Source organism: Arvicola amphibius, chromosome 3 (genome assembly GCF_903992535.2).
Source record: "Arvicola amphibius chromosome 3, mArvAmp1.2, whole genome shotgun sequence".
Lineage (NCBI taxonomy): Eukaryota > Metazoa > Chordata > Mammalia > Rodentia > Cricetidae > Arvicola > Arvicola amphibius.
Genome location: NC_052049.1, coordinates 136,009,903 through 136,031,676, shown reverse-complemented (window position 1 = coordinate 136,031,676; position 21,774 = coordinate 136,009,903). Strand labels below are relative to the sequence as shown.

Sequence of the window (21,774 nt, the reverse complement as noted above, 5' to 3'; positions counted from 1 at the left end):
AACTGAAGCAGAGCAAGAACCTAGGGTTGGGGACTAGGCTACCCCGCCCCACCTAACTCTCCATTGGTTGTTTGTTTTTTATGTAACTCATCACCACCTACACTATGGGCTAGGACCTCCCCCATCAATCATTAATTAATTAATTAGGTAAATCCCCCACACTTGCCTACAGACAGTTAGATGGAGGCTTCTTCTGAATTAAGGTTCCCTCTACCCAAGTTGGCAAAACCTAACCGTCACAAAAGGGGTTGTATTCTAGAAGGCACCCACCTGACTCATGGGGAGCATTCAGAGTTCACACTCTGCTCATGGAAACAAACATACAACCTCTCTGGGAAACATTTTTACTACTTCTTCTTACCTCCCCTCTATGCCACCCTGCCATGCTTCCCATCAGCATCCACATGAGAGAGACCTAAGCTGTGGCCTTGAGAGACACATGAGCGACAGAGACAGACTGTTGGCGCACACACATATTAGCAGGCGGTTTTTCCTATAATAGCCCAAACTTGGAAGGTACATGAAAAAGGAAAATGAAGTACTGGGTCCATTCAAGGGAACAAGACTAGGCTATAAATCAAGCAGGCTATCAGTATATGGAACAAGAGCCAGTCTCAAAATAATTATACTGAGTGAGCAAAGTCATGTTCCTCCTGCCTCCCCCAACGGGGAGTATATCCTGTTCGATGTCTTACATATAAAATTCTGTAAACATACAAATGCAGAGACAGGATGTAGACCAGTTGTTGTCTGTGGATAGTGGAGGGGAAAGTTGGAGAAGGTATTATAAAGAGGCATGGCGAAGTTTTAGGAGTGTGTAGCAATGTTCTTTCTCACGGTACTCTCATAGGAATATGCATATACTCTCCAGGCAGTTTCTTATATGCCCATCTTATTCTAATGCTTACAGAAAAAGACTACTATATCAAAAAAGCACACTTGCCTAACTTCTACAACAAAGAGTTCTTCAGCAAACATTGAGTTAATAATTGATTAGCTATGTTGTTTAATTTCTGAACTTAGATACTTTATTAGATGTTTTTGTCTGGAGAGTCTGTCTGAGAGGATTTGAAGTAATGACCTTTGTGATCAAGTCCACTGTGGCAGGTAAAAGCTTTTGTAATTATTGTATTGATTTTATAATTAACCATTATAGTAATGCAAGATGACATGTTTTCCTAGACTTTCAGTTTTGTGGCTTGGAAATCTAAGTCTTGTTTGTTTTCTAAGTTTCTGTTCTCTTCATGCTCTCCTCCTTCTCTACTTCTCTGCTAAAGACGTTGTCCTCAGCGTGGAGAAGGAATGCATAGGAAGCATCTTTATTTCACATAGCCTGACCTACAGTGTTGTTAAAATCTTTGCAAGCCTTGTCAGCCAATTAGGACTGAGAATCACCTAGTTTTAGGCCTGCTCATTTGAATCCTTATGGACACATTGCAGTGTAGCTCCTGTTAGGCTTCTGCAGTGTTTCCCAGCCCGAATGAGTCTAGACTTTCTATTTGGGAGTTATTTAAATTGGAATGTGAAAATGCATTTTAAAAGGAATATGAGAATAAATTCTAAAAAATAATTTCTCTCAAATAATGTCTTAGGATTTTCTTTGTTACTATCTTCCGAAAGTCTTTTGCTGAATTTTCACACCAGCATCAACCCTTTTAAAAAATAATCCATAGTAGTAATCTCAGCTCTTAAGAGGCAGAGGCAAGTGGATTTCTGTGAGTTTGAGGCCAGCCTGCTCTGCAGAGTGAGTTTCAGGACAGCCAGGACTACACAAACATACCCTGTCTCAAAAAACAGTCAACAACAACAACAGCAAAATAATCATAATCATACTCTTGGTCCATTCCATATTTAAATGTAAAATTCCTTAAGTACAATTGGTTTTCACAGGTCAAAGGATAAATAAGTGGACCCCAGTAGGCCTAGTATTCAATACTGGGTGCAGAACATTCACCAAAGGGTGTCTTTTAATTTCCAGTAAAGAATAGATTGAGTAATGAAATCATATATTGAATACTTACATGGCAGGAAATTAAAAGGCAATACATTATCATTCTCTTATAGAACCAGAATTCATAGAAAATATAAATCCCTTTTGACATTTAGATGATGAAATGACTATCTACTTAACAGAATCTAGACTCACCTGGGAGACAGAGCTCTGCTCACCTCTATGGGGCATTATCTTATTACAGTAATTGAGGTTGAAGACTGGACCACCATGGGTGGCGTGATTCCTTAGCTGGGATCGTAGACTGTACAAATAGAGAAAGGGAGCATGCGTTCATCACCTTCTGCTTCCTTCTTGTTGATACCACAGAACCAGCTGCTTCAAGCTCCTGGCTCCTGTTGCCTTGATTTCCCTAAAAGGGACAGTGAGCAGAATACCCCACCCCCACACCAGTTTTTAAAGTTGCTTTTTTGCCAGAGTGTTCTATCACAGCAACAGGAGAAGACGTGAAGACAGATGAGCTTTCTCCACACCTACTCTGTCTCTACACGCATGCACAAAGTAACTTAGACCTCTTAGTATCTTCAGTGGTAAACATCCTGGAACACACGTGAAATAACCAGTCAAGAATGTAACCATATTTACAACTCCTAAAGAAGATGGCCATATTGACTGCCCAAAGGTTCATGTTTGCTCGAGAGGGGGCTGCTCATTACTCTGTCTTCTGGTCAGTGTGGCAGTGTTCAGAGCCCTGTTCTCGGGATGGAAATGTGTTCTTGGGTTTCCAGTTGAAAGATCTGAATGACAATGGCCTTTGCTCTATTTCTTTTTAACATTTCATCCATCATTTATTAAAATTTTATTTGTATTCTGTTTCATGTTAGGATATTTATCATAGTTTCTTGCTGAGTTCTTCCTTTCCCTCCTGACCACATCTTTTTGATAGTTATCTTGAGTCAGAGTCTGTAAAAATGCTTCTAAAGTTCATCGCTTATCTTCTGTCTGAATTTTACAGTGCTTTTACTTTAGATAAAATTTTCGAGAAATTTGTTTATTTAAGAACTACTTAAACATTAAATTAATTACAAATTAGTTAAATTAATTAAAACAATTTAATATTTAAGAAGTTAATCGCTCTTGGTTTTGTGTACATGGCGTATATGCATGCAGTTGCCACGGCGTGCAAATCAGGAACAAAGGAGCTGTGGGTTTGGGGCTCAGACTCCGGCTGATGTTTGTCGTAAATGCTTTTAATCACTGAGCTGTCTCACTGTCCTTTTTTACTTTTGTGTCGCAAAATGTCCTCCCTGAGTTCTTTTCTTGCATTTTGTTTTCCTTGTTGTTTTAAGACAGGGTCTCACCGTGTATCTCTAACTAACCTGGAACTCTCTCTGTAGACCAAACTGGCCCCAAACCCACAAAGATCTGCCTGCCTCTGCCTCCCGACTGCTGGAATTCAGGATGTCACCACTGTGCCCGGCTTCTGCATTGTTTTTATTTACAAAGTTCCTTCCCAGAATGACTCAAGTCATATGTCCACACCTATGAGTGTTATTCCTCCCCTAGAGAGTGGGCCTCTTATTTGTGTGCCCTGGCTCAGTAAGAACTTGGATTTATTTTAACTTTATAAGAGCTTTTTACTATGTGGCAATCAGCTTTACACTTTTACAGTGCCTTACTTCTTCCAGCATATTCTCTTCTGTTGCAAATATTTCCAGATGGTCTGCAGCCAAGTCCTGCAGCATCGCAAGTCTGTCCCTGGTTATCCTTGTCTGTGGGTAATTCACTGAGGAGCTCGTGGCACTTTTGTTATCTCCTATGTATGGTTTATTTCTTTGGTTCTTAATATCATTGTATGCAGCTGCTACTAAAAATTCCTTTTGCTTTTTGTCTCGTCTGCGTTCTCTTGTTCCCCTCTCATTTTCTTAGAAAGCACTTAATAAAAATGACTTTTTCAAGAAAGCAGCCCAGAGCTGGAAAGATGGCTCAGCAGTTAAGAATGCTGGCTGCATAATCATGAGGACTGCGTTCCATCACTCGACATTAATAAGCTGTAGGGTGCACATCTGTACGCCGTCCTTCCAAAGGGACCAGGAAGAGCCTGTCTTACTGGTTACCAGCTTAGCTGTGGAACAGGGACCCCAGATTCAGGGAGAGACCCAGTCTCAAAATGAACAGGTGGAGAGCAATAGAGGAAGACATCTGACACCCCTTCCTATCTCAGTCTGCCTTCACACCCACCTGCAGTGTGCTTAAAATAGAACAACAGCACAACTTCCTTGTTTCTCCCTGTGGCTGCTGTGCTCTGTGCCATCGAGACCTGCTCTGCAGAGCAGCAGGTCTTTGCTGAATGCAGGTCTTCCCGTACACTTTCCTCACTCACTGTTCCGAAAAGATAATCCAACCACACTATGCCCTGTACCTCTAAAATGTCACTTTAGGGCTTGAGGTTGAATGCAGGGCTCCAGGGCCCTTGGGCAACTTGGACTGCCCATTAAATACCCAGTGCACAGCAGTATCAAGCCTGGGAAAGCTGCTTTATTTTGAGCCCAGCACGTTCTCCATTTTGAGGAAATTGGCCAGCAGTTGCAGTGTCTGAGCAGAAGGCCGAAGTTAGTTGAGCCCATTGGGTTTCATCACCGTTGGGTGTGGGTGCAGGTCTAGCTGCAGGTGACTAAGACTGACCCCAAAACCCTGTCTTGGGTGCTTCCTCTTGGTGATCTTTTTCTGGGCCTTTTGATCTGACTAGGAAGCATTGGTGGCTTCCTTCCTGATCTGATAAGCTAGGACACATGCCTACCATTGATGAGGACTGCAAGGGTAACAAGAGCTGTTAGCAGCCTTGAAGAGAGGCGGCTCCCTTGCAACAGAAGCAGGGCAGCATGCTGACTGCTCTCCCTCCCATGCCCTGGCAAGCTTGCCCTGTGCTGACCATCACTTCTGCATCAGAGGCTGTCTCTCATGGCTGCATTCCTGTCTCGACTCTTGGGCTGCCCAGTCAAGAGTGGGAGCTTCACTAATCGGTTTGCAGTGTGTGCTGCTGCCGTGAATGGCTCTCCGGTGGGGTGGCCACGCTCACGTTTTCTGTTGTTGTCAACCTTGTGAAGCAATGGCGTAAATGAGAAGGGTGCAGGTGCGGATGATAGAAAGGAAACCATCTACTTTCAGAAGCAGCATTTTCCGCAGCGTGGACAGTGTGAGACCAAAACCTGAGTCTGTTGTGTTCGGGCATAGTCTTTTCTGAGAAGTAACCATGGAGGAGGCCTGTTGTTTTTACTCATTCATCCATCCTTCAGGAGAGTATTGGGTAGGTTTTTGACTTCTTGAGGTAGCCACTTTGATCCAAGCAGTCTGCGACATTAGAAAATATTTAATAGTGTTATGCTGAATTTGAAACTTAGTTTAGATTTTCTCTCATGCTCCTTCATCCCATCCTATTTGGAGGGTTTGTTGTTGTGTGTATATGTGAGTGGATGTGTCTTTGTATTTTGTTGTTGTGTGTATATCTGTGTATGTGATGATGCACTTGCATGTCCAAATGTGTATATGTATGTGGAGGGGCCAGAGATCCACACTGGGATTTGTTCTTCAGGAACCAGCCTCCTTATCTTTATAGACCTTATTTTTTGGTACAGAGTCTCTCACTGGTTGCTGGCACACGCTGATGCCTAGACTGGCCAGCCATTCAGCTCCTGGGATCTTCATGTCTCCACCTTCCCAGCCCTGGGATGATAAGTATGCACATGATGATTGTGTTTTTACAGGGGTCCTAGGGCTTGAAGCGAGCTCCTTATGTTTGTGTGGCAAGCACTCTACGAATTGAGCTGTCTCACATCCATCTTCTGAGATGCTAATAGAAACCTGTCTAATTTCACTGACTATTTTCTGGCGTAAAACAACGTGTTGTTTTCATTCAATTCCCTTTCTATTCTGTGCCTTTCCCACAGCCTTCATTGCATAGGACAGCCTATGCAATGACTAGTGCACCTGTTACAGGCAACAGTGCGACCATTGCACGACACTTAGTAAGAACTGCTGATCAGTGGGCCTGACTGTGAAGGTTGTGAGCTGGCTATTTGGTTAAAGGTACCGCATGTGTGCTGAGGTGTTGTTGGAGAGTTTGGATTTTCCTCAAAACCCTGGGTGCTGGCTGTGTGCTACTTGCCGTGACACAGGCATGGAATGGCCTGTGTCTCCCTCCATCTCTGGAAGAACTGCAGAAGAGAACCAGCCAAGTGAGGCAACTCTCCCAGGATTTCCTTCTTGATGATGCTCAGGTCCTCCAGCCTCAGGACTGTGTAGATGCTGAAAGGTTTTGCTGAAAGCTCCTGCTTAATTTTTTGAGCAGACCCGTCGACTGAAGGTGTTGAAAACCTTTCCCGGTTTTGTATTTATAGAAGAAAGTTCCAGTAAGGAGCAAGCCTGGTTCATGTAGCATCCCCTGTCCAGCAGGCTCTTATTGCTGTAAGTAGGTCAGACTTATGATGCAAAGAATGGTTTCCAGGATTGAGGAGCTGGGTTTTTAATTGTTGTACGATGGCTTGGGAAAGCACATTAACATTTCTAGATGTGGCCTTTACTGCGTTCTGTTTCTGGCTCTCAGTTTGGATTAATGAGTGTGGCCTGGATGCCGAAATGTCCGGGCTTTTAACTGAGCAAAGCAGTGAATCTGGGTTTAAAAAGAGGAAAGCCATATGTGTTGGCTACAAATCTTTCTTGGTTTGCAGGAAGGGTGACAACAACACACATTTCTCCTGAGAACTATCGTTGATTTACTGTGTTTGGCTCTGGTGGGACAGCCTCTCTCCTTAGAAAAGGGTCAAGGTGGGGAAGCTATTGCAATGGACTCATCCGTTATTCTGGTTTCTCTTTGCTTTATCTCCTCATAGGCCACTCACATGCTCTGTTCCCTGGCTTCCATGGTGGCTATGCATATTGTTTTCTAGATCTTTATAATTCTACACAGAATAATATTTTAAAAGATTTTATACATTTGTATATTTTATATGTACATATTTATTATATTTGAATCTATGCATATAGAGATATAGAATATATATTCATATATTTTATTTTTGAGCATATTGGCACCTCTTCAATGTGGGATTCCCCTCTGTATGCTATGAAGATATTTGAAGGTGCGTGGTTGATCGGCAGTTATGATTCACCAGACAAGCTTTAATATATATATAAGTCAGTTTTAATAAAGGAAAGGAAAGGGAACTTACAAATCCAAGGTTCCAGCGAGGAGGGCAGGAAAACAAAGAGCAGGCAGGCCGCAGGCCCGCAAGATTTTATAAGTCAATATTAGCCTAAGGGGGACACGCCTAAGAGGGACACGCCTAAGAGGGACACGCCTTTAGACCAAGGGGGACACGCCTTTAAACCAAGGGGGACACGCCTTACAAAACAAGGTTTTGGGCTAGGCTTCCCCTTCATCTCCCCCTTTTGTCTAAATAAGACAGAACCAAACCAAATACAACTATATTCAATAGGAACAAATAATAAATATAAAATTACAAACAATATTAAGAAGAAACATATAACAAAAGTTTTACTAAGCATTCTATTTCAAGGAGTCTAAATAATGTAGAGGGTAACTACAATTATCTAATCTTCAACCCCATCAAAGATCTGAGAAGGGAAGTAATATTACTTAAGCAACCAGGAAGTACAAACAAGAAACTTCCAAAATGTGCAACAAATGACAGAGACAACTAACTACCTGGGCAGTCACCCAAAGTTTCGTTTTGCAATGTTGAGGCAACCAACTTTGGCTAAGGCCTAACACAACTGACATAACATTTTTCAAAGGCAAGGAACTTTTTGTAGAACTGTCCAACCCTGTCTTGGCAAGATAAGACAATCCTGTTTTTATCCATTTACGGATACTCTGAAACTCTGTCAGTGGTCGAGGTATGGGCTTTTTCTTTGCCTAAAGGCCACTTCTGCCAAGAAGAAGACAAGCTCCCAGTGGAGTGTCTTTGGTGCTCAACATTCTCTCGGGAGTAGAGTGGTGTTGCCAGGAGTGATTGTGTCTCATAAGTACCAAACTCTAGGTTATATTAAAGGCCATGTTCTACAGCTCTTCAAAGAGGTCGAAGATTATACTATCTATACTAAATATAATTTCTATGTATCTAAAAAACCTGAAAAACAACTGTGCAATAAATGAGGACAATATCCCCAAACGTAAACAATGTCATTATACAAATAATATCAGAGGTAGAAATGTACATTGCAATATGATAAATATCTCAATATAACAATTGTTTTAAACAGAGGTAGAAGCATACTCTCATACAATAGAGGTAGAAGCATACTCACATACAATGTTCAATATACAAGAATCAACACCAATGAAATTTTCTAATAACAATAATTCACAAATACTAATCATCCCATCAAACCAGGTAATCCCCCCCCTTTTTTTTTTCATAAACACCCCTGAGTCCATATAATACCTCCCCCATCCCCTCAACCCTATACCATCTACTAAATGATGTCCCTAAACCAGAGGGCAAACTCTGTTGGGAGAGGGGGCGTCGTCCTCTAAGATTGCTTCTAGCTGACATGGGGGCGACGTTCTTCTCAGGGGGTTCCATGAAAGCAAATGATGGTAAAATTCCCAGAATAACATTTGGTCGAGGAAATTGTAACTAGCCTCTGAGTGTTTTGAGGAGGTCCGGCCAGAGTGTTGTCAAAATTGTACACCATTTGAAACTGTCTTGTGTAGTTGGTACCAAAAAAAAAACCAAAAAAAGGTCTAATTTTAGCGCTATTAAAAACATGACGTCATAGTAACCAGGTGAAATTGATGTTGTGGGGCCCCATCTTCATCCTGGAAACTTCAAAGATTACTGAAGGAAAATTTGTTGTTTGTTACAGGAAAGGTAAACATTATCTACAAAGACATATACAGACATATATATTCGATGAAAGGTATAATAAAGACAGACAGATATGAGGAAAGGCAAAGAAAGTTTATCAAGTATCATCATCATCATCATCATCATCATCATCATTATTATTATTATTACTATTATTATTCTGTCCCATTTCATGGCTCCTGACCTGAGACAGAAACTCTGAGATATCCCTTATAAACAGGCTTGGAATTGAAGAAGGACTGAGCCATAGTCCAACTCCAAAACCAGCTCTATATACATATAAATAAAGGCACAGTATATATGTAAAAAAAATGTTTTATACTTACTAAACATATTCGGGTTCTGTGTTGATCCATATTAGGTTGTAACTAGTGTCCATGCATCAGTATTTAAATATCCAGGGTCCCTTAAGTTCTTTGAAGATGAGTGGTTTCCTGTGGAGATAAGAAAAGAACCCTGCCCCCAACCTATATGCTTTTCTTACCATCAGTATGATCATCATCCTTGTGAATGAATTATTTTTCTTTTCCAAGGGGCTTCTTCTCTTCAAACCGAACCTTTATTAATTTTGACGGTATCCACAATTTTTCCTCTCCTGTGGAGACAAGAGCAAAAACCCCTTCCCCAACGCAGCACATCTCCTGGCTTCCACTGCGAGGTCAGCACATCCTTGAAATAAACTGGTTGATTTAATTCAGCAGACTTTTCCATTATCCAATGTCTTTCTGCAGCCGTTGTCCCCTTCTCATTAGCGTTGAGAAAATTCAAGGTTAATAAAGCACTATGTAACCTATTTCTAGGGGTATTTTCCACCCCTTTCTGTTTGTTTAACATATCCTTTATAGTTCTATTTGATCTTTCTATGACTGCTTGACCTGTAGGATTGTATGGTATACCTGTAACATGCTTAATATTGTAATAAGCAAAAAACTGTTTCATTTTCCTAGAGACATAAGCTGGACCATTATCTGTCTTTATTTGTGTAGGTATACCCATGATGGCCATAACTTCTAATAAATGAGTGATTACTGAATCAGCTTTTTCTGAGCTTAAAGCAGTTGCCCATTGAAAACCTGAATAAGTGTCAATGGTGTGGTGTACATATTTTAATTTGCCAAATTCTGCAAAGTGAAACACATCCATCTGCCAGATTTCATTCCTTTGAGTGCCCTTTGGATTAGCCCCTGCAGGCAGTGGTGTTTGGTTATAAAAAGAGCAAGTAGGGCATTTCTTTACAATTTCCTTAGCTTGTTGCCATGTAATAGAAAATTCTTTCTTCAAGCCTTTGCTATTGACATGATGTTTTTTATGAAATTCAGAGGCCTGCAGCACACTACCAATCAACAATTGATCAATTTCTGCATTACCTTTTGCTAGAGGACCTGGCAGACCCGTATGAGATCGGATGTGTGTTATATACATAGGGCAAAGCCTGTTCCTGATCATGTCTTGTACCTGGATAAACAATGAGGTTAGTTCTGTATCATCAGGTATAAATTCAGCAGTTTCAATATGTAAGATTACTCTTTCTGCATATTGTGAATCAGTAACTATATTAAGCGGTTCTTTAAAATCCCTTACCACCATAAGAATGGCATATAATTCTGCCTTCTGGACAGAATCATAAGGGCTTTGTTCCACCTTACTCAAATCTTCTGATTTGTAACCTGCTTTCCCTGATTTATTAGCATCAGTATAAAATGTACGTGCTCCAGTTATTGGAGCATCACGGATGATTCGGGGGAGAATCCAAGAAGTTCTCTTTATAAAGTTAAGCCTCTTGCTTTTCGGATAGTTGTTATTGATTTCTCCCAAAAAATTAGCGCAAGCTCTTTGCCATGGTTCATTGTCTTCCCACAATTTTTTTAGTTCATCAGCAGTGAAAGGAACTATAATTTCTGCTGGGTCTATGCCTGCTAGTTGACGAAGTCTCAATTTGCCTTTTATAATTAATTCAGAGACTTTTTCCACATAAGTTTTTATTTTCTTACTTGGTTTATGTGGTAAAAAGATCCATTCTAAGATAATATCATCTCTCTGCATTAAAATTCCTGTAGGAGAAATTTTGGAAGGCAATATGACGAGAATACAACTGAGCTCTGGATTCACCCTGTCCACATGTGTCTCTTGTAATTTCTCTTCAATCATTCTCAGCTCCTTTTCTGCTTCAGCTGTTAATTCTCTGGGACTGTTTAAGTCTTTTTCACCATCCAAGGTTTTATTTAAATGAATTATCATATCAGGTGTTATGCCAACAGCTGGTCGTAAGCTGGAAATGTCTCCTAACAACCTTTGAAAGTCATTGAGAGTCCGTAACCGATCTCTCCTAATTTGTGCTTTTTGTGTCTTAATTTTTTGTAAACCTATTTTATAACCTAGATAATTAACAGAATCTCCTCTCTGAATTTTTTCAGGAGCAATCTGCAATCCCCATTTAGGTAAAAGTATTTTTACTTCTTCAAACAGTCTTTCTAAAGTAGCCATGTTTGAATCAGATAACAGAATATCATCCATGTAATGATAAATTATAGAGTTGGGAAATTGCTTGCGTATTATTTGCAATGGTTGATTTACAAAATATTGGCACAGGGTGGGAGAGTTCAACATGCCCTGTGGGAGGACGGTCCACTGGTATCTCCTTGTAGGTTGAGAGTTATTATAAGTAGGCACTGTGAAGGCAAACTTTTCTCTGTCTTTTTCTTGTAAAGGTATAGTGAAGAAACAATCCTTTAAATCAATTACTATGAGAGGCCATCCTTTTGGTAATAAAGATGGCAGAGGAATTCCAGATTGCAGAGAGCCCATAGGTTGAATAACCTTATTGATAGCCCTGAGATCTGTCACCATTCTCCACTTACCAGATTTTTTCTTAACAACAAATACAGGAGAATTCCAAGGGCTGGTAGATTCTTCTATATGTCGAGCATCTAATTGCTCTTGTACCAGCTGTTCTAAAGCCTGCAACTTTTCCATTGCTTTGTCCATATTGGTTTCTCAGTCAACCATTTTAGAGGCAGTGCTGTTCGTATCTCTGAAGGGCCATCAATTGCTTTGCATTCTTGTACAGCCCGAACAGCCGGTTTCCGCCTTCTGTAATATCTTTTAATATTTCCCTCGGTGATAGAGGCTCTAGAAGCAGCAGGAATGTTAATTTGGGTATTCCATTGCTGCAACAGGTCACGGCCCCATAAATTCACTGCAATATTGGCTACATATGGCCTTAATTTTCCTATTTGTCCTTCTGGCCCTATGCATTCAACCCATCTCGTGCTCTGCCTTACTTGAGATAGGGTTCCAATTCCCAGGAACTGAACATTTACATCCTGAAGAGGCCAATACGGATGCCAAGATTCTGGAGTAATGATACTTACATCCGCACCTGTGTCCAGTAGGCCAGTAATAAAAATGCCATTTACACATACTCTTAACTTTGGTCTTTGTTCATTTATAAAAGTCTGCCAAAATACACGTAACTCATCTTTCAGGCCATTTTTGCTTTTAACAGCAGGCATGGGGCTTTCTAATTTTCTTGACGAGGCATGTTCTCGGCAGTAACTGGAAATGACTGGACCACATTCGCCATGGGGGCCTGCGAGAGGCCCCCCATTGAGTTTCCCAGTGGCAACAGGTTGCCTTGTCTATCTCTTGTTGACCTGCACTCATTTGTCCAGTGTCTGCCTTTTCCACATCTCCTACATATACCTGAAGGCTGAGTCCTCCTACGTCTGTTATTTCTAGAAGAGGCATTATTATTATTATTGTTATTATTATTATTATTATTGTTATTATTATTATTATTATTTCTGAAAATCCGTTGTCTGCAATTCCTTTTAATATGTCCCATCTTGCCACAATTAAAACATTTGGTAACTTGATGCCTCCTTTTTGCATTAGAAATTGCTTCTTCGACCCATGCTTCAGTGCCATAGTCAAATGATTCAACATTCATTGTATGTAAGACCCATTCGTCCAAGGGCGCTGATCTCATCTTTAAAGGCCCCAGGATCCTTTTACACTCCACATTGGCATTCTCATAAGCCAAAGATTCAATTATTATACGTCTTGCTTCTGGGTCAGATATCCCTATCTGTACAGCTTTAGTTAGCCTTTGTAAAAAATCACTAAAGGGTTCTCTCTGACCCTGTTTAACTCTGATATATGATTCCAGTCTCTGTCCTGGGTCTTGAACCCTGTCCCAAGCCTTTAAAGCTGCTGTAGTACATATGGATAAGGTGTGTTCATCATAATTCGCTTGTTCCAGAGGATCGGAGAAAAGTCCTTCACCTAGAATTTGATCTAGGGAGATCTCAATTCCCTTTGCTCTTTCCTGCTGTTCTAAAAGTTTAGCCTCTTGTCTGAACATGCATTTCCAATTTAATTGTGACCCACTCTCTAGAACAGCTGATACTAATTGTACCCAATCATGGGGCGTTGCCTTATTGCTTATAGACCAAGTTTTGAGCATCTCTCTAACAAAGGACGAATGTAGCCCAAAGTTCATAATAGCTTGTTTAATTTCTTTGAGATCATTCATACGGACGGGTTCCCATGTATATTCCTTGATGACTTTAGGGTTTTTGGAACCAGTCACCTTTTCTGACGTTACTATTGGAAAGGCAGGTAGAACTTTATGGAAATTATCCCGGAGAGTTTTACTCATTGACGGAGTTAAATTTCGCCTTTGTACCGTTTGCTCCTGTTCTATAATTTCCTCAATCTTTTCTAATCTGCTTACTATTGCCTTCTGTAAGGCCTGGATCTCCTGTCCAGAATTATGCTCCAAGGCCTTCATGGAGGATTCCAAAACATGAAGTTTGTCCAGTAGAGTTAGTATCTCATCCTTGGATAGAATTTTCATGGCATGAATTGTGTATTGACAATCTGTCAGCCAATCTGTCATATCCTTTAGACAAAATCCGATTTTCACATTCAGCAGTTTTAATTCTCTCTGATAATGTTTCAGACAGGGACTGAAGTTTACGATCCAAATCAGCTGTTCTCTCCTCCGCAGCAATGAGTCTCTCCTTAATATCAGACTGTAGTTTTTCTAAATTTTGCTCATTTGACCGAGTCATATCAGACAAAGCCCTATTCCCTTCCTTGAGACCTTCAAACTCTTTCTTGGTGTCAGTCTGAATTGTTTTTGCAAATACCTCGACCGACTTAAAGTTGTCACTCAAAACAGTTGTGCCCTTTCTTAAGCATTCAACCTCTGTCCTAAGAATCCTGGTTTCATTCTGTAAGGACTTTATCATTTTTCTATTTTCAAACCATGTAAGGGAGAAACCAAATACGAGAAAAATTGCAAGCCCTATAAACATCCAAGTTATGGGAATATCATATGTATCCTGTAATATTTCTACCATAGTATAATTAAATAGATTGCAGAAGCTTTCAACGGTGATATGGTCAGACATTTTTTTTTTTTTTAATCAAAAGAAATTTTACCTGAAATGACCGTTCCCTGCCAGTAGGTCGCTAGGGCAATAACCGCTCGGCCAAACCGAGTCTGCAGTACCAGCGGAGCTCGAATGTTGGGACTCCGGCAGTAACCGCTAGTCTCCGGCAGGTCAGGGCCCAGGCCGAACTCAGCCGGGACTAGTGCTGCCTGAGGGGTTAGCGAGCTAGGACTGAGTCACCCGCGCACACACACACACACGTCCTTTGCTCCGTACAAGCGGGGCTGGGACAGGCTAGTCTGGGAAACTGCTCTGAAGCAATCAAGAGCCCAAGGCCGAATCCCTGCCACGCAGTGTGGGAACTGGAGCTGAAGGCTCCCAAATGCCCTAGTTGGACGCCAAATGAAGGTGCGTGGTTGATCGGCAGTTATGATTCACCAGACAAGCTTTAATATATATATAAGTCAGTTTTAATAAAGGAAAGGAAAGGGAACTTACAAATCCAAGGTTCCAGAGAGGAGGGCAGGAAAACAAAGAGCAGGCAGGCCGCAGGCCCGCAAGATTTTATAAGTCAATATTAGCCTAAGGGGGACACGCCTAAGAGGGACACGCCTAAGAGGGACACGCCTTTAGACCAAGGGGGACACGCCTTTAAACCAAGGGGGACACGCCTTACAAAACAAGGTTTTGGGCTAGGCTTCCCCTTCAGATATTTTATTACCATTGGTTAATAAAGAAGCTGCTTCAGCCTGTAGCAGGGCAGAATATAGTCAGGCTAGAAGAGATATAGAGAAAGTAGATGGAGTCAGGGAGATGCCATGTAGCTGCAAAAGGAGAATAATGCCTCTGCTCCTCTGCTGGAACCTTGCCTAATAAGCCACAGCCTCATGGCGATACACAGATTATTAGAAATGGATTAATTTAAGATGTAAGAGTTAGTTAATAAGAAACCTGAGCTAATAGGCCAAACAGCATTGTAATTAATATAGTTTCTGTGTGGATTATTCTGGTCTGGGCGACTGGGAAATGAAAGAGCTGTCTCTGCCTACACCTCTTGCTCCCCTTCTCTCTCCCATTTGTCCCCTTGGTCTCCCTAAATAATTTTACTTCTCCTTTGTATGTGTGAGTACCCGTGCGCGCGTGCGCGCACGCACACACACACACACACACACACACACACACACACAAGAGGAGGAGGGCAAACAGACAGAATTTTATCTGTTAAAAAAATCTAGAAACCACTAATGAGAGAAATCATTTAATATGATCTCTAGTTGCATTCATTTTCCTACAAACAACATAATTTCACTCGTCTTTATGGTATGTCTACTCCACATTTTCTTTATCTGTTCCCCTGTTGTTGGGTACCTCAGTTAGTTCTGTAACCCAGCTTTTGTTGATACTGGTGCAGTAAACATTGATGTACTGGTCTCTCTGTGATGTGTTGACTTGGAGTCTTTTGGGTCATATGGAAGATCCATTGTTCGGGTTTTTTTTTTTAGATACCTTCGTATTGACTTCGAGAGTGGCAAAATATTTTTATAACAAGATCATACTTGCCATAGTGCTCCACTTAGCATTTTGGTAACAGTGTAGCAGGCTGAATAATGTTCCCCTTAAGTTCATGTCTGCCCAACAGCTCAGAATGTGACCATACTTGGAACCTGGTTCTTGGCAGATATTACTAGTTAAGGTTAGAGATGAGATCATGACAGATGAGGGTGAATCCTAACATCAGTGACTAGTGTCCAGACACACAGTAAAGTGACACATGAAGTTGAAACTTCTAGAAAGCTGAAAGAGAGGGAGACCTTTTGAGCAGAGCCTGATTTCAAACTTCTAGGTTCTGTTGTTTGTGTCCTTCAGGAGCTAATGCGTCAACCAGTCCACGTTGGCAGAGATTGAAGAGCAGAGTCTGATGACCTTCATCTTTCCCTGTTCTCAGGTTTATTTAGGTCTGAAATTGCTGCTTCTAATGAGTGCTATAATTTTTTTTCTGTGTGCAAGGTGTTCTAGGATCCAGTACACCTTCCATTCACATATATTGCCAACACTAACGTGCCTGAATCCTATACTCCTGGAAGAAGTTTTCACCACCATTCTGATCCCAACCCTCACCAAATGTCTCCAGCAGTGGTTCTCAGCCTGTGGGCCATGACTATTTGGGAGTTCAGTGACCCTTTCATAGGGGTCACATTATCAAATATCCTGAATATCAGATATTAGTTAGGGTTTCTGCTGCTGTGAAGAGACAAAATGACCACAGCAATTCTTTTTTTTTAATTCTTTATTTTTTTTTATAAAAAATTTCCATCTCCTCCCCTCCTCCTCCCCCTTCCCTCCCCTCTCTTCCACCCATACCCCCACTCCCTCCCTCTCCAAGCCAAAGAGCCATCAGGGTTCCCTTTACTGTGTTAAGTCCAAGGTCCTCCTAACTCCCCCTAAGTCCAGGAAGGTGAGCAACCAAACTGATAAGGCTCACAGTGAGCCCGTCCATGCTGTAGAGTTCAAGCTCATCGCCGTTGTCCTTGGTTTCTCAGTCCTCCTCCACCGTCAGCCACATTCAGAGAGTCCGGTTTGGTCCCCTGTTCCATCAGTCCCGTTCCAACTGAACTTGGTGGTCTCCCGTTAGATCTGTCCCACCGTCTCAATGGGTAAACGCACTCCTCACGGTCCTGACTTCCTTGCTCATGATCTCCCTCCTTTGGCTCCTCATCAGGACCCTGGGAGCTCAGTCCGGTGCTCCTATGTGGGGCGACCACAGCAATTCTTATAAAGGAAAGCATCTAATGGGGTGGCTTACAGTTTCAGAGGTGTAGTCCATTATCATCACGGTGGGACATGGCAGTGTGCAGGCAGATGTGGTGCTGGAGCTGAGACTCCTACATCTTGATTGGCAGGCTACAGGAAGTGAACTGAGACCCTGGACATGTCTTGAGCATATATGAGCCCTCATAGCCCACTCCCACAGTGACACACTTCTTTAACAAGGCCATACCTGCTCCATCAGAGTCACAGCTCCTACTAGTGCCATTCCCTATGAGCTTTTGGGGGCCAGTTGCATTTAAACCACCACTGATATTTACATTAAATTCATAACAGTAGCAAAATTACAGTGATGAAGTGGCTGCAAAAATAATATTATGGTTGGGGGACACCACAACATGAGGAACTATATTACAGGGCCACAGCATTAAGAACATTGAGAACTGCTGGTCTACATGGATAGCTGCCTGTCAGCTCTGTTGTTCTGTCAGAGTGAAATTTTCCATTTCTTAAACTGACTTCTTGTCCCTCCTAGGGACTTAAGGAGTAGGTTGCATCCCTGAGGTGTTTATTTGTCCACTGTTATCAGTCTCAAGGATACAGTCAGAACATCACCAAGGTTGGAAATCCTGTGAAGAATGTTGGGTGATGCTGCATAGATGTGTCCTTTTGGGAGTTCAGTGGGAAACGCTGTTGAGGAGCGATGCCTTCACTGGGAGCATCAGGGTAAGAAGAAGGGGAAGCGGAAGCATAGCTAGGTGAGAGCAGGGAAAGCGATGGGAAAGGTAAATGACTCTTTTAGTTCAACAGAAATGATAGACAGACTCTTGTGGCCTCTTTGTCCTCTTTTTCTTCCCTACCCCGTATTCTAAATGGCACACTTGAAATTTAAATCCGAATCGGCTTGGTCTTCATGCTGTGAAATGCGATTATCCAGCAGTTACTAGGTCACAGGATGTGGTGACAGAGGTCCTGACATGATTGGTTCCTGCTGTCTTGAGCTTCAACATGATGTTATTTGGCTGGGTAGCTTGGTCACGAGCCCTCTCGTTTGCTATTGAGCACTCTCTGGCCATGAAGGGGTTGGCTTAGTATGGATGGAACCTTCCAGCTCCAAAGCCATGGTGATAGCAGGTGCTGAAAAAGAATGGTAAAATCTGGACGTTTTCTCCACGCAGAATTTCTAGCTAATTTCGTCAGCAGGCCCTCCCAACACAGATGGGCTCAGGACATAATACCAATTTACAGTAGAGGACCACTTGGAATGTGTCAGGTGTTATGTGTGCAGATTTAGGAAAGCTGCCCTGGCATCCGGTGTTAAGAACTATGTACTACCCTCCTGCCTAGGAGGTGTCAGGTATGAGCCAGGCCATTTGGGGTCTGAGGGACTGTCTCTGTGTGGTTGGGAGTAAAAAGAAGAGCAGGAAAATTCTGTGAGTGTGAATTCAAACTGGCATCCCTCGCTTGATTTAAGACTCTTGGGTGTAACCCTGTGTCCTGTTGGCCTTGAGATTAATATGGAAATTATTCTGAGTTTTAATTTGGAAACTAAGGGTCAGAGAATGAAAATGACTCGTAGTCATACAAGGAAGCAATTACTAGGGCTTTAAAAACTTACTCATTTTGTTTTATTTATTTATCTAACTATTTATTTAGTTTTTTTGAGACAGGGCTTCTCTGTGTAACCCTGTCTGTCCTGGAGCTTGTTTTGTGGATCAGGCTGGCCTCGAACTTAGAGATCTGCCTGCCTCTGACTCCTGAGTGTTGGTGTGGTACTAAAGGCATGCACCACCGCCATGCCTGGTTACAAATTATTTATTTTTAATTTATGTATATGCTTGTTTTATCTGCATGTATGTCTGTGTACTACATGCATGCCTGGTACCCAGTGAGGCCAGTAGTGGTTATCAGATCTTCTGCAACTAGAGTTACAGGTGTTTGTTATCCAAGGAATCAAACCTGGTCCTCTAGAAGAGAAGCCAATGCTCTTAACTGCTGAGCCATCTCTCCAGCCCCTCCTGGGGCATTTTTGAACATACAGAAATATATGGGGAAGGGTGTTAGTGTGTGGATGTATCTTTGAATGTTGGGGAGGGAGTGTCCAATTTCTGCCATTTAACTACAGATGTGGAGGAAATCATTGTGGCTTATCATCCCCTATACAAGGTATATCTTTTCATGCACACTGGGGATGCAGAGGTAGCCATGTCTTCTCATTCTCTTGTATCCTCATACATTATAAATCATAACATAGATTAAATAGTAGTTAAATTAATTTTTACTCATGCTTATTGAAGAATGTATATTCCCTGTTCTTAATTTAAAATGCAGATGATAGTGTTTTGTAATCTGTCTCAGACACCCACGTTTGCTTCATTAAGGAAGCCTTTTTCATGATATGTAAGTTGGTGTTCTTGTTTTGTGTGTTTTTTTCCATGTTCGGGATAAGAGAGGAAAGCTTCCCAAGTCCTGCACCGTATCACAGACAACCCAGTTTGTCTTAATAAGGGAAGATGAGGTTTGGGTTTCTCTCGGGCAGTTCTATATCCTTAACAACACTATATGCTGTCCACAGAGCATCCATCACTGCCCAGACCAATTGCTTAGAGGCTGTCGATGTTGCCCATTGTCTCTGTCCGTGGACCCTGCACAGCTGGCTCCGAGCGCCAGTCCGTCGCCCTTTCTACAGCAGACAGGGCTAATCAGCAGGATGATCAATATGGCCTCCATTCTTCATGGACAGTCACTAAGTGGATTTGCTTTTCTTAATACCCATACGGAGTCACTGTTGGGGCACTGGAGACTTTAACTAAGCCCTGGGCTGGAGTGAAACTCGATGAGACATCGTCACATCCGTTAATACAAAAGCTTTTTGGGGTTGGGCACCCTGCGCCAGTTCAGTGAGTGCTGTACCACTCTAGAATCATTTTCTAGGTGATTTCCCATGGCTTTGTGAATGGATCCAGGGCAGGCCAACAGAAAACAAACTCAATGGCTTTTTTATTTTATTTTATTTTATTTTTGGGAGGGGGGGTTAAACTTTTGTTTCATTTGTTATGGCTTGGCTCCCCCCCTCCCCCCGGTCTTATTAGACTTATGTTTGTTTGTTTTGATTTTTGTTTTTTCTAGCTTTTATTTTTAGAGAGCAAGAGAGAAACATATACAAACAGAAAGAACATAAAGGTGGGTAGATAGTGAGGTGGAAAGATTTGGAGGAAGTTGAGGGAGAGGAAAACATCATCAAAAATATATTGTTTGAAAAAAAATAATAAAAACTGGAAAATGTCTAGAAAGGGGCTAGGAAAATAGCTCCTTGGTAAATGCTTGCTATGCAAGCATAGGACCTGAGTTCATTTTCCAGCACCAACATAAATAAGTCAGCCATGCTGGTATGGTGACGCACACCTTTAATCCCAGCAATGGGAAGACAGAGGCAGGCGGGTCTCTGTGAGTTCGAGACCAGCCTGGTCTGTATAGTGGATTCCAAAATAGCCAGGTCATTTATACAGAGAAACTCTGTCTCATCTAAAAAAAAAAAAAGTAAGAAAAATAAAAAGTCAGGTGTGGTACTTTATGACTTTATGTTTATAATTCAAATGCTGGGGAACTAGAGACAGACAGATTTGGGGGCTTCCTGACCTACTATCCTACTTGATGAGCTCCAGGCCATTGAGAGACCCTGTCTCAAGAAACTAGGAGTATGGCATCCAATAAACAACCCAAGGTTGTCTTCTGGTATGTGCGCACATGGACCAGAGCCAAATTTAAATTGTGAGTGCCCGTCTACTATGTTGCTAAGATAATTGGTTGTAAGTTCACTTTTATTTTATTTTATTTTATTTTATTTTATTTTATTTTATTTTATTTTATTTTATGTGTATGGGTGTGATGCCATACATGTCTTTGTATTTTGTGCATGCCTGGTGGTCACAGAGGCCAACAGAGGCCTTTAGGTCCTCTGGAACTGGAGTTACAGATGGTTGTCAGCTACCTCGTAGATGCTGGAAATTGAACCAAGGTCTTCTGCAAGAACATCAGCTATCAGATACTCTTATCTCTCTAGCCCTGGCTTGCTTCTTTCTCCTTCCTTCCTTCCTTTCTTCCTTCCTTCCTTCCTTCCTTCCTTCCAGATTTGCAGGTAATAATTGTAATTTTGCATGGAGTACATGTGATGTTTTGGTACCTTTATACGTTATTGATGATCAATACATGATAATTATGTTACTCATCTCTGAATTTTTTGGGTTTTTTTTTGTTTGTATTTTGTTTTTTAAGACAGATTTTCTCTGTAGCTTTGGAGCCTGTCCTGAAACTAGCTCTTGTAGACTAGGCTGGCCTTGAACTCACAGAGATCTGCCTGCCTCTTCCTCCTGAGTGCTGGGATTAAAGGCATGCACCACCACTGTCCAGCTTCATCTCTGATTCTTTTGGGCAATGTGAATGCTGTGTAGCTAACCTAAAGTTTGAGCCACAGTTAGTCTCTGACAACCCTAGCTGAGGTCACCATCAGGAACAGTCCACTCTGGAGTTATTGTTAATATTGTTATTTGGTCAAAAATTCAAAATAAACATTTTTCTTTTAATCCATTGTCGCTGGTGCACATACATGCATGCAGGCAAAGCTAGTATATACAAAATAAATGCTTCTTGACAAGTTGACTGTTTCTCCATTTCTTTTTCATTTGTGGCCTCTGTTGAAAAGTCCAGTGCACATCAAGAGTAGAAGCCTGGATTCTCAATTTTGGTTGGTCAGTAGATTTACCATCGT

General features: G+C 41.6%; 1 protein-coding gene across 3 annotated transcripts in view; it reads left to right on the top strand.

Annotated features, from left to right (window-relative positions):
* The window catches only part of Tln2 (talin 2), a 426,737-nt gene that overhangs the window by 194,591 nt on the left and 210,372 nt on the right, over nucleotides 1–21,774 (top strand). Inside the window, exon 1 of one of the 3 annotated variants that reach the window (XM_038322055.2) lies at nucleotides 1,038–1,107. The exons of the other annotated variants lie outside the window; for them this stretch is intronic. The gene's annotated coding sequence lies outside the window, so the exon portion shown is untranslated. Of the gene's footprint in view, nucleotides 1–1,037; nucleotides 1,108–21,774 lie in introns of those variants that run through there. 3 annotated transcript variants of the gene reach the window in all.